Here is a 19,434-nt window from a genome sequence, read left to right as displayed (position 1 = left end):
ATTGTACCAGTGCAAACCCATAGGATTTCTTTGTTTTATAGAACTGTTTCTGCAGTGGCATTTTTAAGTTGAGAAAGCTTTGAAGATCAAGATCATTTTTAAAAAACAATCCTACTGAGAGTCAACCATTTATGAATTGTGCCCAAAGAACACTGAACTGGGAGTCAGGAGAGTGAGATCCTGGTCTTCTTTCTGCTACTACCCATCACTGTGACCTTAAGTAAGACCCTTAACCTCTTGGGGCCTCAGTTTCTTCATTTGTAATATGAGGGCCACAGAACAGATTAGTGGGTCCCCAGTGCTGGGCAGTGATGAGACCACATTCAAACCCCTGAAAACTCTGAAATCTTTCCAGGTGGAACTCTGAGGTTTTGATTTGTAAGACTGGGGTGTATGTCAGGAATCTGCAGTTTATAAACTTCCCCTGGGGATTCAGATATGCAGCTAAGGTTGGGAACCATGGTCCAGGTGATTTCTATTGTTTTATTTTTAAAGTTCTTTTGAAGAAAACCCTCAAACTTAAAAAAATTCCAGAAGGGTACAAGGAATTCCCTTATATTCTTCATCTAGACTTACCAATTGCTAACATTGTCACACATGTGCTCTGGGTGTGCATATATATGCATTTTTATTAATATTTTTTCTAAACCATTTGAGAGCAAACTATAGACATCATGATACTTCACCTCAAAATACTTCAGCATGCATCTCCTTAGAACAAGGACATTCTCTTTTATAATCATGGTATAAAGATCAAATTTAGGAAATTCAACATTGATTCAATATTATTATCTAGTATACAATCTATTTTTAAAATTTACTGATTTTTCCCCATATTCTTTATACCTAGCTGATTTTTTAAATATTTTTTAAAGTATAGTTGATTTACAATGTCGTGTTAATTTCTGCTGTACAGCAAGTGATTCAGTTATACATATATATTCTTTTTCATATTCTTTTCCATTATGGTTTATCACAGGATATTGAATATACTTCCCTGTGCTATACAGTAGGTCCTTTGTTGTTTATCCTTCCTATATATCTAATGGATATTAAAGTACATTTTAAAAATGTTGAAATCACCACATAACTTATAGAGAAGTTGAAAGAATTTTATTCCTGAACCATTTGAAAGTAAGTTGCCAGTCTGATGTTCTATTGCCATGGCCTCCCAATACTCTAGTGTATATTTCCAACAAAGACTTTCTTGTATATAACAACAGAACAGTCATCAAATGGAGGAAATTAATATTGATACATTATTATGTATTATTATTATGTATCGATCAATATTGGTACATTATTATTATCTAGTCCTCAGATTTGCCAGTTATCTCAATAATATCCTTGAAAAATGTCCAGTTCAGAATCATGTGTTACATTTAGTTGTCATATCTCTTTAGTCTTTCCCACTCTGAAATAGTGTCTCAGATTTCCTTGATATTTTTGAAGATTGCAGGCCATTTATTTTGTAGAATGCCCTTCAGTATGGGTTTGTTTGATGTCATTTCGTGATTCAGATTATGCATGTTTGTCAGGGATATTGCAGATGTGATCCTGTGTTCTTTTCATTGCATTTTCTTAGGTGGCACACAGTTTTGATATATTACTGAAAATCTTCACTTGGATCACTTGATGAAGGTGGCACCTTCCAGGCTTCTCCACTGCAGAATTACTCATTCTCCCTTCATAATTAATGAGTATTTTGAGGGGAGCTCCTTTGCATCTATGTAAATGTCTCATTCATCATCAGACGTTTAATTTATTCATTCATGGATTTATGGTTTCCTATTATATTCAGTGGGTGATAATCCATCACCATCATTATTTTGATACTTAAATTTTCCTGATTTGGCAGTAGAAGCTGCTTCAGGATTTGACATATGTCTCTATCATCCTTTGAGTATTTCCTTGCTCTCTGCTATAAAAAGATATTCCAGAATCATCTTACACTTTCTCTCCCCGGACCTGGATTCAGATTGCTCTTTTAGCAGCCCTGGTTCTTTTTACTGGAGAATGGTATTCAGGAGCTCAGATATGGGCAATAAGTATGCTTACTGCTATTGGCATGTTGCTGCTACTAGTTCTAGGGAAAATGTGTATCTCTGTGTGTGTGTGTATAGATACGCACATGTGTATATATACATATATATAACCACATATATACATATATCTACACGTATGTTTGTACTTGATATCTATACAAAATACCAGTTCACCAACATCCCACACACATATTCAAATATTCAAATACCTATTTACATCTCTATCTATCTATCTATCATCTGTCTGTCTGTCTATCTATCTACCTATCTATCTACATCTATTGAAAAACACAAGTTCACACCATGCCTCCAATTCTTACTCAATACAGTATCACAGGGCCATTCTACTTTTCTTACTTTCTGTATTTGTAACCCACATTTCCAATAGTGAGGAACCTGTACCCACTCTCCTCATCTGTTTATTCTTTGATCTGTATTAGTCAATTTCCTATCTCTGCTGCCATTTCCTCACCCACATTGAGACCCTCCTCCACTGCTTGGGCTCAAACACCTCCCACCATGCCTCTCCCTCCCCCCCACCCCCCACCCCCCACCCCCACCCCCACCCCAGAGAAGCCCTTGTTACTCTCCTCACAGTCTGATACCCGCCCCAGGCTGTCCCCCGTGTGGATCCCTCCTCTCCTTGCGGGGCTCAGATGCTCCGCGTGGGTGTGGACACTGTCTACACTTCTCAGGCTCTCCCTCACCAACCAGCTAATCCTCAGGTGAGGCTCACCTCCCACTGCTTGAGCTCTGACATTCCATACAGGCTGCCCCGTCTTGGGGTTACCTTCCTGGCTCTGGTCTGGTTCTGACACCCCTCTCTGGGCCCTGGGGGCTCCTCCTACCCTGATACAGGTGCCTACTTGTTCTGCCCAAAAGGAAAAAGTGCCCCCTTTCTGCTCCTTGCAATTTAACAATGAAGAAGGTTAACTAGGGGTAGTACAGACTTTATTCACCCAGAATCCAGGACTGTGGAGCGGGGGAGAACATTAAGTAAAGGCTGTTTAAAAAAATGAATCATAGAATATCAGATGACCTGGAGAAATAATAATAATTACTTAAAATTCTGTATAAGTTGAATTGCCAGTGCTTGATGGACAAAATTTCATTATATTTGAGCAGTATTTCTAACTTTATTGTAACTCTGAAAGGCTGAATCTGATTTAGGATTATAGAGAAAACATCACCATACAGAGGTCTTGGAAACTTATTTGGAGCAGGAGGTATTTCATAATAGCAGATTTCTTTAAGGAGGACTTACAGTTTGGAAGTGTGAACTACTCATGCTAACAAAAAGAACTCTCCTTCCCTCCCTTAGGGATTCACCATCAGAAAATGCCTTTAGTGGTAAAAGGATGGATTTTGTTAAGGACAGGAAGAAATTGTGACCTTAAGAAATGTGACTTATTGGAATGGGTAACCACAGAACGTGAAGATCTTGTATGGAGATTTTTGAAAAGAGATAGGACTCGGGGGATAAGCTGGAGGCTTAAGGCACCCTTTGCTATTTTGTACCACTTAAGCCGACACCAGTTTGGTGCTTGTAAACAAAAAAGATTTTTCAAAAAATTTTTAAATTGAAGTATAGTTAATTTACAATGTTGTATTAGTTTCTGGTATGCAGCAAAGTGATTCAGTTATACATATATATATTTTCTTTTTCATATTTTTTCTATTACAGTTTATTATAAGATATTGAATGTAGTTTTCTGTACTATACAGTAGGACCTTGTTATTTATCCATTTTTTAGATAGTAATAGTTTGTATCTGCTAATCCCAAACTCCTAATTCATCCCTCCCTGCCCCCCCCATTCCCCTTTGGTAACCATAAATTTGTTTTCTGTGTTTTTTAGTCTGTTTCTCTTTTGTAAATAAGTTCATTTGTATCATATTTTAGATTGCACATATACGTGATAATCATATGATATTTGTCTTTCTCTGACTTACTTCACTTAGTATGATAATCTCTAGGTTCATCCATGTTGCTGCAAAGGGCATTATTTCATTCTTTTTTATGGCTGAGTAGTATTCCATTTATATATATATATATATATATATATATATATATATATATATATATATATATATATATATATATATCTCACATCTTCTTTATCCATTCATATGTCAGTGGACATTTAGGTTGCTTCCATGTCTTGGCTATTGTAAACAGTGCTGCTGTGAACATTGGGGTGCATGTATCTTTTCAAATTAGAGTTTTCTCCAGATATATGCCCAGAAGTGGGATTGCTGGATCAAGGTTTATTTTAAACACTGGAAGCCTCATATATGTTATCCATTAGATTATTTTCTGTATAAATAAGTGATAGATTTTGATAAAGTCAATAATTATAAAACCATAGTTACAGTAGTTGTAAGTTATCTGTTCTTTAAGGCATGCTCTTTTGTTAGTTGTGGCATTATCAAATGAATAAAAATGAATGTTTTGATTATAAAGAATTCATGAGATCTTTGCCTTGACTCCAATTACTGGGACCAGAGCTGCCGTTTGTGGCCTCATGGATTGTGCCCTGGATATTTCCAGGGGGCACTGTTCACACAGACTGTGATGTGAAAAGCGCCCCTAGAGGTGTGCAGTGAAGCATCTCTGAAAGGGCTACGTAATGTGCCATCACTTGTCTGCTTCCCTCATGCTTAAGCTGCAGAGAAAAAGGGCTTGGACCCAGGAAAGGCAGAGAGATTATTGACACTGACTGTAGACTGAGCCTATCAACAGGCTCCTTCTCTGGTCTAAAGCCCAAGTCCAGAGCCCTTGGAGTAGATGTCAACACTACCACTGAATGTGTGTGTGTGGATACCCTGGCATTTAAACAGTTTAAATTGCAAGAACTTTGCGTGTCAGTGACAGGAATTAGAAAGGAAACGGCTCTTTGCAGTGTTTTACTGAATTAGCAAAGTAGCATGACCTTTGAGCTAGTCTTTGGGACGCCAGGAGAATTGCGTCTTTGCCAGCCAGCCTGCCAAGCCTGCTGATGCAACATCTGTAGAATTCCAGGGAGTCCATTTTGAGCTTGTTAAGGAGGAACTCTGCGAGATTAAATCCCTTTTTCCATTGACAGAAAAGGGAACACTTGCTGTAAAGCCAGTCTTAACCAGCAGAGGGATTTGAAACATTCGGCAAGATCATTTCTGAAATATAGGATGAGTTCTTGAGTCTTGCCCCACTGAGGCCATAGCCAACCATAGGCCATGGACCCCGAGTCATGCAAAAGGGCAAGGCTTGAGTTGGGCTATTTCAAATGGCTTTCTTTCTTCACTTTGATGCATTTTTGACATCGATTAAGAGAATTAAGTAATTAACATGTTGATCTGTTAGTGACAGTTGGTATTGTTAGTATGACTGAAATAATAGCAGTTGTTGAATGCTGATGATTACGGACCATGCGCTGTTCTGGGCTCATTCCGTGCATTATCTCATGTATTCCTCACATTTGCTCTCTGAGATAGTTCGTCACATCTAAGGTGTCTTCAATTGTGAAATCACAAGATAGGAGACCTTCATGTAAATCTGGGACCTCCACCTTCTGGATAAGGGTAAATGAAAGAAATTCCTCACCCAGAAGAGTAAAGAAAGAAGACTTGCATGGTTCAATCTTGGCAGTGGGTGGAGAGAGTGTAGAAAATTCTCCTGTCAGGAGCACGTGAAAATCCTCTCTGGCAGGACTTAACTTCCGTTTAGTCCAATAGCATTTCTAAGATACCTCCTGATTTCAGAAATGTTAAAATGTAAAAGTTTTTGTTTTCCAGTGAATGAAATAGGGTATTTTTATCAGCTCCACTTTAAAAAAAATTTATTAATTTATTATATTTGGCTGTGTTGGGTCTTCGTTGCTGCGCGCGGCAAGTGGGGGCTACTCTTCATTGTGGTGTGTGGGCTTCTCATTGCGGTGGCTCCTCTTGTTGTGGAGCACGGGCTCTCAGTGCGTGGGCTTCAGTAGTTGTGGCTCGTGGGCTTCAGTAGTTGTGGCGCATAGGCTTAGTGGCCCTGTGGCATGTGGGATCTTCCCGGACCAGGGCTCGAACCAGTGTCCCCTGTGTTGGCGGCAGATTCTCAACCACTGTGCCACCAGGGAAGTCCCTATCAGCTCCACTTTATAGATTAGGAAAATGAGGCAGAGAGGTGAAACTACTTGTCCAAATTTATTAAATGGAACAGCTGGGATATAGAGCCTGTACTCTTGACCTCTGAACTTGACCCCTTCCAGAGGATTATATCATCCTGGTATCTAAATAATGTGTGTGAGCAAAATGGTTATGCACGTTAGTTATGTCAGGGAGGAAATTTCTTATATAAGGAGAGAAAATCAGAGTGGATTTTTTAGGTATGAAAAAAAAATAAAGAAACAAGAGTGTCTAAAATTTGGCATCCTATGTTTGACCCCCCCTCACCATCCTTTTGCCAGAAACATTTTCAAATATTCTAGAATCATCTTTTCCTGAAAAGTTGGGCTTTTTCTCTGATTCGCTCATGGCTGTTTAAGTAGAAGTTAAAACATGTAAGGGAGGAACATTTTCCTTCACCATTTTTATCCCTGTTTAGCAAAGGACATGCCACGTCTTTCTTTGACTGAAAATATTTCCTCTAATATGCACCATGACCATGTAAAGAAAATGCTTAATTCACAACACTCATGGCTAGATAACATGGCACAGGTTTTTCTCATAAAAATATTTGAAATTAATATAACTAACAATGGTAGTTTTTTTCTTTTTTTTAAAATTTTAATTAATTAATTAATTAATTAATGGCTGCATCAGGTCTTCCTTGCTGTGCGCTGGCTTTCTCTAGTTGTGGCGAGCGGGGCCTACTCTTCGTTGCGGTGCGCGGGCTTCTCACTGCGGTGGCTTCTCTTGTTGTGGAGCACGGGCTCTAGGCACGCGGGCTTCAGTAGTTGTGGCTTGCAGGCTCTAGAGCGCAGGCTCAGTAGTTGTGGTGCACGGGCTTAATTGCTCCGCGGCATGTGGGATCTTCCCAGACCAGGGCTCGAACCAGTGTCCCTTGCATTGGCAGGCAGATTCTTAACCACTGCGCCAACAGGGAAGTCCCTAGATTGATAGTTTTTGAAGATAAACTTTTATCTCCTCAAGGTGTTTTTCTAGACCCTAATTTTATTTCTTTCCTTATTGATTTATTTTTTACTGCAAAGTTAAATTGAAATATAATGAAAGTATATCATTTTTGGCTTGCTTTGGGATGTTCTCATATTAGTATTTAAATAGCATTTTCAAGAACATAATATGGTTATGGCACCATGTGATGAAATTGGCCCTCGTGAAGACTGAGATGCTTCTCGGTCATTCAAATTAATGAGATTATTGCTTCTAGTTTAGATAAACAGAATTAATTAACTCCTACTGAGTAGGAGCAATTTCTGTAGTTTTCTTCTTTTTAAGTTCCGTAAAAGAGAGTGGGCCACTGGTTTCATACATTTGTGTTACTAGGCTTTTCATTACAGTATATATTTTTACATTTACTTTATCAGTAGAGTTTTTTTTTTTTTTTTTTTTTCGAAATATAGAGGCATGTTAGTGGCTCTTACATGTTTCCTAAACTCTCTCTAATTTGGGGCATAAAAACTATTGATTGCTCTTCGTTTTCTTATTTCCACAAAGTCAAATACTTTCTTAGCTGGGCACAGGATATGTAAGGTGCCATCCCTGCTCCGAAATATCTTACATTCTGGGGTTGAGACATATGTACAAACTCACTGTAAATGTGATATGCTGTAAAATAGGGTTTGTATAAAGTTATCACTTGCAGGACGGAAAATAACCTGCAGTTCAAGTTGGGTTGATGGAGAAGTTATTTAAACAAGGCCGTCACAGATGGGTAGACATTTACCAAGTAGAATGGAGGACCTAAAGGTGCGAAACTACGGTGTGCCTTTGTGGTGATGCCAGTCTGTGGACAGTGCGGTGCGTGGGCTGCGGTGGCGCTGCCCTGGATGAGGAAGCGACCTGGAGGGTCTGCAAAGCAGCTGGGATCACGTTAGCAGGAGTTTCATATCTGATACCAAATATGCTAGTAATGGTCATTTCAGGAAACCTTTCCAGGCTTTTCGGAACCGTTTTCATTTTTATGTGCCTTGTCTCAGTTTTGTGAGCTTTTACATTTTCACTGGTGCTCCCGCTTTGTGATAGGAAAATCACAGAGAGACGAATTTTCTAGTGAAGGGTTTGTCCTGGGACCAGCTGGGGTGGGCAAAGCTCATTAAGCTCACGGTTTTGAAAGCACACACATGATTTAATAGTTAGGAAATGCGCCCAGGGACTTGAAGGACTCAAACACTGAGGGATGGTTGTTAGAGTTTTCTCTCTGTGTTCCCGGGACATTTGCTGTGCTGGGAAATGGTGAAAAAAGTGCTAATGAAGGATGCCAGCCGAACCCTCCAATTTGGGCTGTCATCCTGGGGAAGGTCTGGAGAGTGTAATGAGGAGAACAATCAAGTTGCTATAGTCTGAAAAGGTTAAAGAAGCTTCAGGGATCACTATTTGTGCTTTTTGAGTACAGGAATGTCATGCCAGTAATAAGCAATATGCAATCCACAGACAAAGAAGCAATTAGTCCTCTGCCCAGCTGCAGGATGGATGGCAGAGCCTGTGCATCTTTTCCTTTGAGGTTGAACGGAGTCACAAAGACTGAAGCCAGTGGTGAGTGAATCTTGTCAGTCTGTCAGCAACATTTACTGAGTTCTCACAATTCACATGCCTTGTGATGAGGCTTAAACAAGCCCTCAAAATTTTAGAACAGCTTTGAGTTACTAGCCTAACCAAACCCTACTCTGCTTTTGTTGAGGTTTAGATTTGGAATAGATCATAAATTCCACAAAACAAAGGTTTTGCCTTGGATAGAGCAAGGAAACCACGAGGGGAGGTAATCTCATGTCATCATACCAAGAAGTCTTATTCAAGTTGTTGAAATGGTTCCATATTTTATCCATGATTTTGGTACTCTTCGGATTCCATCTGTAATGTATTGCATACATTTGTAATGTCATGACATATAATAGGTGTCATTAATAATATAATGAATACCTGTTATATGTCAGGCATTGCCTTCTGCACTGGAGCTATAAATTTGAGACTAGCTTGTCTGAGAATAGTTTGTTTCTCTAGAATTTTACCATCTGTGTGGTCTGCCCTAGACAGAGGGCTAAATGACACCCTAGGACTCTTCCTACCAGGGGAAAACACTGAAGAAATATCTCCAGCATGTTTTCCACCTAATCCATCCAGGGCAGTCTCGTAAGACATGGCGGAATCCGAATCCTGGGGGCGCGTGAGCTAGATGGGCATGGAAAACACCCTCCCTGGTGATTCTGATTCCCTCCCTGCCCAAACTCCTTGCCTGTGTAAGAACTTCTGCTTCTCAAACTTTGAAGTATAGACTATTAAAAAATAATTAAAGAAGACAATTGAGGTGATACAAAGAACCTGTATTTAACACTTCATGAAGTGGACAGTCTCCATTCAGAGAGTATAGCAAAATAGGGCAGAAGGCAAGGAAGTTTTCTTAGGGTAAAGAATGAAGAACTGGAAGAGAAAAAATAGAGAAAATCTGATTGGCTGGGGCCATATAGTCAACCTTGTTTGGGGTGAGAAGGAGCAAGCAAGTAAGCCCAGGGTTGGCTTGGCATTTGGGGGTTGGCTGACAGAAGATCCTGCATTTCTGGTCAAGCAGAATATTTACAGGGACATGAAAGTTATCTAGGTTTAAGTGCTGACAAAGTACCCAAGGCAGGAGCAGCTCCATCTTGGGCTTATTCCAACGACATGAATCACCTTGGGATCTTGTTAAAATGGAGATTTAGATTCTGTAAGTCTGGATAGGTGTTGAGATTCTGCATTTCTTCTAGGTGATGCTGATGGTCCTGAACTGCAGGGCACACTCAAAGAGCTGTTGCATGAAAATGTCCTTAGACAAGCACTTGATTACGCTGTACAGCACTTCAAGCCAGTTCTCTTCCAGGGGCTATTGGTTTTTATTGATAAGACATCATGAGGTAAAATAAACAAGGAAAAATATATCATGGCAAGGTAGAAAGACACAGGTTCAGAAATACTTAGATATGGTGCAAAACTGACCTTTCTGAGGAGATAAATCTTGGGGGGGAAACCACATGAAAGAGGCAAGTGATATTTTGAATCAGTACTGAAAAGTGAATGCAGATGTAGCATGTGGGCTGGAGATGAGAGTGGATAAGCAGTAGTTTTCACTCTGGGGATGTGAATTATCTTCCGGGCCAGCCAACATCAGTGTTTTTCTGGGTTGCTGGTTAACATAGCTTACTGAAAGGGAAGCGTAACACTTGTAAGCTTTTAAAATATGACCCGGCAATCCCACTACTGGGCATATACCCTGAGAAAACCATAAATCAAAAGGACACATGCACCCCAATATTCACTGCAGCACTATTTACAATAGCCAGGACATGGAAGCAACCTAAGTGTCCATCGACAGATGAATGGATAAAGAAGATGTGGTACATATACTCAATGGAATATTACTCAGCCATAGAAAGGAACAAAATTGGGTTATTTGTAGAGATGTGGATGGACCTAGAGTCTGTCATACAGAGTAAAGTAAGTCAGAAAGAGAAAAGCAAATATCATGTATTAACGCCTATATGTGGAATCTAGAAAAATGGTACAGATGAACCTACCTCCAGGGCAGGAATAGAGATGCAGACATAGAGAACAGACATGCGAACACAGTGTGGGAAGGGGAGGGTGGGATGAATTGGGAGATTAGGAATGACATATATGCACTACCATGTGTAAAATAGATAGCTAGTGGGAACCTGCTATAAAGCACAGGAAGCTCAGCTCAGTGCTCTGTGATGACCTAGATGGGTGGGGTTGGGGGCAGAGGAGGGAGGTCCAAGAGGGAGGGGATGTATGTATACATAGAGCTGATTCACTTCACTGTACAGCAGAAAACTAACACAACATTGCAAAGCAATTATACTGCAATAAAAAAAAAAAGGGATCAGAAATCATGAGAGTTGCAAAATATTTTTTAATATTTGTGCTACTCAGCAAGTTGATGATTTGATTCACGCATCCCAAGTTGACACCCTTGGGGGGAGGGGAAAGTAGAGTTTTTGCAGAGGTAAGTTTCCTAAAGATTTTAAAAAATGGGTTTACCTTTGGGAGTGTGAGACCTAATTGTAAACAGACTCTTGCTGCATTCACATCAGCAGTCCTGGATTAGTGAAGAGCTTTACTTGTGGGTGCCCAAACCTGTTTTTCACAAATGGCTGAAACTATGTCATCAGCAACTTGAAGTCTGACAGAAAGCTACACAGAAATCAGGACCCATTTCTCTTTGTCTTGAGCCCTGTGCTGAACTAAATGTTCCTGTCTCCTAAGGAAGTGTTTATCGGACCTTGTCAGTGTTTACAGATGGTTACCATGCTTGCACCTGACATTCTAAACATATTTTTCTCCTTTTCTCTTAAATTCCTTTTTTTTTTTCATTTTTCATTAGCGATCAATACTTCTAGTGATTCTTTTTTTTTTTTCTCTTAGAAGTTATAACAGCGACTTCTCATGAAAATGAGGTACAGGAAACTTAATACTGTTTGAATGAAATCTGAAACTGGCTAAAAATATGTCCTTGTACAATGATTTCAACTCGGCTGACTGCAGCACTAGCGTCTGTTGAGGGTTGGTACTTTTAGAATGGAATATATACTCAACTCCCCAAAGACATCTAAGAAATGTCTCAAACCAAGGGCTGCTTTAAAATATAGATCATATCTCTGTGTAGTTGTGTTCTTGTACCCTTTAAAAACATTTCTGTTAGGGGTAGACATCAGTGAACACCAGAAATGGAGTAACAAAGAAGCTAAAATATTCTTCAGACAACTAGGGCAAACACGTGTCAAAGAAAATAAAGAGAACACTTGTTCACAATAAAGAGAATACTTGTCTAAAAGATATGCTATTCTCCGATTCCTCCACGTTTTAGAAGGGTAAGAGCCTATTGCTGTAAATCAATGCAGTTTATGTCAATATTTCACTCAACAATGGTGTTCTCATAGTGTGGTCCACTAACGTCAGATATCTGTTAAAAAATGCAGATCCCTGGGCCTAACCTCAGATCTTCTGAATGAGAATCATTGAATTTTACATTTTCACTGGGCATCCCCAATTAAATATTATGCAATTGAAGTTTGAAAACTGCTAGCAAATTATTTTTTTAATGAATATTATTTATTTTTTTGTGAGAATGGAGAGATTTTTAAATTTTTATATTATATTGGAGTATAGTTGATTTACAATGTCATGTTAGTTTCAGGTGTGCAGCAAAGTGATTTAGTTATACATGTACATACATCTATTCTTTTTCAGATTCTTTTCCCATTTAGGTTATTACAGAGTATTGAGTAGAGTTCCTTGTGCTATACAGTAGGTCCTTGTTGATTATGTATTTTATATAATAATGAAAACTACTAGCAAATTAGGTTGAAGGGGAAAGTCTGCTGGAAGCTTTCCCTGGTATAAACAAAGAAGCTCTTTCAAGAATGGTAGGTGAAAATGAGTTGAAAGTGTTATGTATCTATCCTTTCCACCCTTAATTCCCAGAAAACTTTTCCGCTTCAGGTATCCCATGAAGTTTTGCTCCTAAATCTATCAATTAGTTAAGAAAGTAAATAAAAGCCCTGAAACTTCTTTTCATGCTTTAGTTATAAGTGATGTAATCAGAGCTCATAAACATCCCAAGGGTCTTACAATTTTTCAGTATTTGTAAGTACGTAAACGGTGGACAAACGAGCAAACCTTTCTTTCTTTGAAACTATAAAGAAGGATCTAGATTTAGCAGAAGAATAGATGCCATTTTAAATTTAGTGAGTAAAATACCTTCTTTGTGCCTAGGTGTTAGTATTTCTTCAAGTACTGCTCTCCCTTGAATCTTATACTATGAAAAAAGTAGTAGAATTTAGTTAAATAATGCTATCCTTTTAATGAAGGTATATATTTTTATATTTATTGAGCTAGCTTTCAAAGTTTTATTTATCTGTTTTTCAGTCGTAAAGATTTTTAAAAACAATATTTCACGTGGAAACTCAATAGGCAAAATCAATAAGAATAAAGCTTCCTCGGTTGAAGAGTGTGTGTGTGTGTGTGTGTGGGTGTGTGTGTGTGTGTGTGTGTGTGTGTGTGTTGGGGCAGAGCCTCCTCACTCAGTTTCCATTTCATTCTCCAAGAGTAACTGTCAGCAACATGTGGTCGTTGGCCAAATCCTACCATTTCCTGTCTTTGCAAATCAAGTTTTATTGAATGCAACCATGGCCATTCATTTATGTATTGTCTAAGGCTGCTCTTGTGCTCCAACATCAGAGCTGAATAGTTGAGACAGAGACCTATTTAGGCAAAATGTAAATAAAATATCAGGTTTACCAAAAAGTTCGTTCGGATTTTTCCATAACATCGTACAGAAAATCCCGAACGAACTTTTTGGCCAGCCCAATATTTACTCTCTGGCCCTTTACAGAAAAAGTTTCCCAGTCATTCTTCTAGAAGGGACAGTGCTTGAGATGCACATATCCTTGGCCTTGAGGTGTGCCTCTCAATCCCTGCAGGTCACCTCTGTCCACAATAGGTATTTACTACAGTATGCTTTGCAATGATGATTACAGTAACAATAGCAACAATAATAATTTTCTGTGAGTTCCATGTCATGAAAAGGCATGGGAAAAAAGGCCTTCCTTTGGAGCCTGATTCAGCAGCCACTGTAGAGCTGGCCTTGCGTTTCCTAGTATATTGACAGTGAATGATGCAATTCTTCAGGGAATATTTGGGAATATTTTGTAATTTTTGTTTAGTCCACATTGTCTGGGTTTATCTTTTCCCTCTTAAAGTTTATTTTGATGCTACTTTAAACAGTATTAATTCTTTTCTTTTTCTTTTTCTTTTTTTTTAAAAATATTTATTTATTTACTTATTTATTCTTGGCTGCGTTGGGTCTTCATTGTTGTGTGCGGGCTTTCTCTAGTTGTGGCGAGCAGGGGCTACTCTTCGTTGCGGTGTGCGGGCTTCTCTTTGCAGTGGCTTCTGTTGTTGCGGAGCATGGGCTCTAGGCACGCAGGCTTCAGTAGTTGTGGCACGTGGGCTCAGTAGTTGTGGCTCATGGGCTCTAGAGCGCAGGCTCAGTAGTTGTGGCGCACGGGCTTAGCTGCTCCGCGGCATGTGGAATCTTCCTGGACCAGGGATAGAACCTGTGTCCCCTGCATTGGCAGGCGGATTCTTAACCACTGCACCACCAGGGAAGCCCAATTCTTTCCTTTTTCTCTGGCCTTTAGCTAGTTGGAGGTGGATACCTCTAATCAATGACCAGAGCCATCTGAGATTTTGAGAGCAGGGTGGTAGAAGACTACTCTCTCTTTCACACCTGTTTTTATCTGTTAGGAACAGGCAGACAAAATATGTAAGTTCTCATCAGTAAAGGGTCCCAGTGACAAGAAGTTAAAACCTAGTCAGCTCTATCTTAAAAGGTTGATTTAAACTGAACTACCATCCAGCATACGTCTTCAGTACCCATGAAATATATTTGTTTAATCAGTAGTGTTATACGACTTAGCTGTGATTCTCTACTTGGTCTTACGTATAAGGGAGACAACCCATCTTTGAAAAGTTGTCCCCCGAACAGGATCATTTTGATCACCCTTGTTGCAGGTGGAGGGCAAAGCATTTTTTTTTTTTCTGTAAGTGCATCATTCCTTTGTAACAAGGTCACACGGAGAAGGGTTATATAGGGGAAATACACTAAACTGTGAAATTTCTAATCTCTGCAAGAAGTTAATTCCATTTCATTCCATTTTATTTAATTTTATTTAACAAGTACTTTTGACTTGCCAAGTAGAAGACACTAAGCTTCAGGGTGTGGGGATAATAATGTCATATGTGGCTATTACCGATGGTCTGAAATTACATCGTAGAATAAGAGAGGTGGTCTCTGGCTGTTAGTGCATGAGGCTTATATCAAAATCTTTGTAGTATGGGCTAAAGGAGATGTTCTGGGAGTCGAAGTATGATACCTTTAACAAAACCCACTTCCAGACTGAATTTTAAGTCCTACACACTACTACTAGCGTCCTAAACGTCACAGGTTGTTGCTGTTTGTAATCGCTCTGGATGGAGCTCCAGAAAGCACTATATCTTCCTCCTTGGGACTTAGCATCACAGTTTAACTCCTAGGTCTCATCCTGGACTCATAAGCAGGCCCATCTTAGCAGAGAAATAGCTCATGGTAATGCCCTACCTGTCAAGAGAGAAAATAGAATTAGTTACTCCTTTTAGTACTTAGACTTTAAAGAAGAGGCCCATATTTTGGGTGTGTGGTAGACGAAGGTTAAGGTAGAGGTGCCAACCATTTGTTTCCTTAACAGCCATGTGTAGGCCCCGGACAAGTTCACTGTCCAGCTGTCCTTCTCTGGGCTGAGCCTGGCAGGCAGTGGGCACCATATCAGTCCTGCCTCTTGGCCTCTGCAGCTTGTCTACTGCTGGGCTCTGATCCAAAAGCCAAGGAGTTGAATTGATTTTCAAGGCATCCTCCAAAAGGAGCCAAGTGTGTAGTTCAACCAGAGACCAGTTCTGGTCCTCTTACAATGATTTCCCAGTTGCTCTGGCACCAGGGAGAGAGCCTGATCTTCGCTAATCCATCTCTCTCAAGGTGGCCACATCAAAAGGGGCTCACTCCTAACTGGCTTATTCCTTCCACCCGCGAATGTTCTAGAAGCAGAGGCACTTCTTGTTGGATGCTTTGTCTTTCCCGGCAAATCAAAATATAGCAACTCAGAAAGAGAAAATATCTGTTGCTATTCATTGACTTCTAATAGATATATAACAAATCTAAATATTTTCAAAATTTTCAAAGTACTTGTTTTTCTTTTTTCTAACGTGAGATAATCAAAACAGTATACTTAAAGAAAGCCCCTTGTCCCCTACTAGCTTATGGTCTGCTAAGGGAGATAGAACTGTGATGACAGAGGCTGGATGCATGGTACTGCCGAAAATCGGCAACATCCTCTTGTAGGGGAATCAGGATGCTTCCTCTTCTTCAGAGATGCACTTTGGGGTCCCTCAGTGGGCACAAGATACTAGGTAGGGTTAAAAACATACCAAGAGGGGCTTCCCTGGTGGTGCAGTGGTTGAGAATCTGCCTGCTAATGCAGGGAACACGGGTTCGAGCCCTGGTCTGGGAAGATCCCACGTGCCGCGGAGCAACTAGGCCCGTGAGCCACAACTACTGAGCCTGCGCGTCTGGAGCCTGTGCTCCACAACAGGAGAGGCCACGATAGTGAGAGGCCCATGCACCGCGATGAAGAGTGGCCCCTGCTTGCCACAACTAGAGAAAGCCCTCGCACAGAAACGAAGACCCAACACAGCCAAAAATAAAATAAATAAATTAAACAAAATAATAATAACAAATGTTCAAGTACAATTGGTGTCTTTAAAAAAAAATACCAAGATAGTTATTAATTCCCATAGTTCATTAAAATGAAATTTCATTAGGAAATGATAAACAGGATAATTTTACCAGGTTTTTATCAAAATATAAAAGAATAAGTTTCTTTTCAATCAGAAGCCTCCTGGCTCTCCTTCTACTTTTCATAACACATCTGATCCCTTCACTGATGAATTTACTTCCCTCAGTCTTTGTGTTGCTTGTGTAGCAATTTACGAGAGAAAGACTTTCCTAACTAGAGTCCTTTTTTGGTGCGTGTGATAAAAATATCCTACAGCCCTGAAGTCGGAGCATCTTTCTCTTCTCTCCCTTCAAACCTTTCTCCATCCTTGATCGTAATTGCCTAATTGCATCCATTCTTTTTATATCCCTCCGTGCCTTCTGAGCAGTTCCCCAGGTGGTTAGAAATGTTATTTGAAAGACACAGATACAGATGCGTATTACGCAATTAATAGGCCTTCACTAAGTGGAACCAATAGACCATTAAAATGAATCCATGCTGTCTAAGCTCTCTCTCCCCATCTTTCTCTCTCCAGCAATAACCTGACCCAATGGCTAAAGTGATATGAAAATCCATCTCTTCAATCCCACTCTGTTTTAAGGGCCAAAGAAGAACAGGGCACAGATAATGATTTCCTGCTCTCAGCAACAAATGTGCAGACACTTCCATCCCAAGTACGCCTCCTGTTGAGGCTGCTGAATCAGAAGTTGCACCATTTACAGTAGAAAATGGAATAATTTGCCTACTCCAACCCAGAGAGAGGTGGTATCTTGCAATAAAATGGCCTGGCTGTATAAATAATAAAGTAAAAAGGGGCCTGAAGCTGCTGGGATTTTTCTTTGCTGGAAATAGGGTAACTAAGAAATTTATGGCACTGTTTCCCAGCTTGAGTCCAAGGGCTATTTAGTTAGTTACGGCAATAACGGAAACGGCTTCATGTCAATATGGAGCCACAAGTGCTAGGTAGAAAGAGAGCAACAAATATTAAAAGATGTCAACTGCCAGCACGAGTTGATTGCAACTGGTGGTTCTGGGAAAATGGAGCACGCTGGGAGCATTAGCAGTGAGAGAGAGCCAGCCACAGGAAAACCTTGGAGGCCAGTAACAACTCACATCCCCTGCATCCCTGAGCTACTTGCTGAGGAAGGAGAGAAAGAATAATTTATGAGCACTGGAGACCTGATCTGTTAACACATTATTATCTCTGTCAGTTAGAGTAATTACTGACCTGACAATATTATGGATATACATTCAGAGTAACAAACATTCCTGGGGTGATTACAGGGAGTACAATCAGGTTTCAGGTTGCCAAAGTGACCAGTCCACTCTTGCACATGACCTGGAGCAGAAAGGAAGGCACGCTGAACTTTCTGGCTGAGATGTTAAAATGCAAGGGAGTTAGGCTTCCCTGGAGGTTTCTCCAAAAATTAGGCAGTCGCAAATCTTCAGACTTCCCCAATATCAGATTCTGCTCTCGAGGTAGTAGTACTACTAGTTTCCACTTAATGAGCACTTACTACATGCAAGTGTGCCAAAAGATTTACACGCTTCGTCTCGTTCAGTGCTCACAGTGACCTTCCAAGGTAGGCAAGGTCATCATCTGCATTTTGAACCTGAGTGAAGTGAGGCTCAAGAAACTAAGGAACTGGCAAACAAAGTGGGTAAAAATGGAGTCAGGAGTCAGACACAGTGTTGCCTGATTCCAGAACTTGAACTTAAACTACTATGCCATATTGTCTCCAGTAATAATAATAATACTAATAAAACCACAAATAACAGTTATAGCATCCTCAGCTAACATTTATTGGGTACTTACTATGTGCTAAACATTGGGCTAAACGTTGGAATAAATCAGGATAGGATAACTAGTGTAACAAACAACCCCAAATCTTGAGTGTCTTAACACAATAAAAAAAAAATTTTTTTCCCTACAGCATGTCACAATGCAGTGAGATAAGCAGAGGGTAGGTGTGTGGTGGAGCCCAGGGGCTGTGATCCATGCAGTCATTCAGAAACCCAGGCTTCTCCCCAGTGAATGTTCAGCACGTGAATTTCAAAGTTATCATAAAAGGAAGGAGAGATGATGAGCAAGGCACACCTGCTCTTAACTGTCTTAGCCCAGAACTGATACCACCATTGGGCTCACATTCTAGTGTCATAATGAGTTACATGGCCCACCTAGATATAAGCTTGCTGCAAAATGTATTTTGACTGTGCCCAGGAGGGGCAAAACATTTGGTGAGCATCTGGTTTATCTTTTTTTTTTTTTTAATTAATTAATTTATTTATTTTTGGCTGTGTTGGGTCTTTTGTTGCTGCATGCAGCCATTCTCTAGTTGTGGCGAATGGGGGCTACTCTTAGTTGCGATGCATGGGCTTCTCACTGTGGTGACTTCTCTTGTTGCGGAGCACGGGCTCTAGGCAAACGGGCTCAGTAGTTGTGGCTCACGGGCTCTAGAACGCAGGCTCAGTAGTTGTGGCACGTGGGCTTAGGTGCTCTGCGGCATGTGGGATCTTCCCGGACAAGGGCTCAAAGCCATGTCCCCTGCATTGGCAGGTGGATTCTTAACCATTGCACCACCAGGGAAGTCCTAGTTTATCTTTGACATGGCATTTTACCTGCATTAGCTCATTCTTCACACCAACTTTAGGGAGGTTTTATTTCCATGATACAGATGAGGAAACAGAGATACAGGGAGGTTCTACTTTTCCAAGATCATACAGGCAGATGGAGGTGGGATTATAGGGGGAAATGATTGATCCTCTTATGCAACAAAAATCAAGGTTTGTAAAAAGCCTTTATCTTACCTTTGTTGATTGTTTACTGGAACCATCACCAGCATTTTCCTCTGCAGTCTTTCCCTATATCCAATAGCTCTTCTCCAGTTCT

The sequence above is a fragment of the Balaenoptera physalus genome (genome assembly GCF_965194825.1).
Source record: "Balaenoptera physalus genome assembly, chromosome: 5".
NCBI classification, from domain to species: domain Eukaryota; kingdom Metazoa; phylum Chordata; class Mammalia; order Artiodactyla; family Balaenopteridae; genus Balaenoptera; species Balaenoptera physalus.
This window is presented reverse-complemented; position numbering follows the sequence as displayed.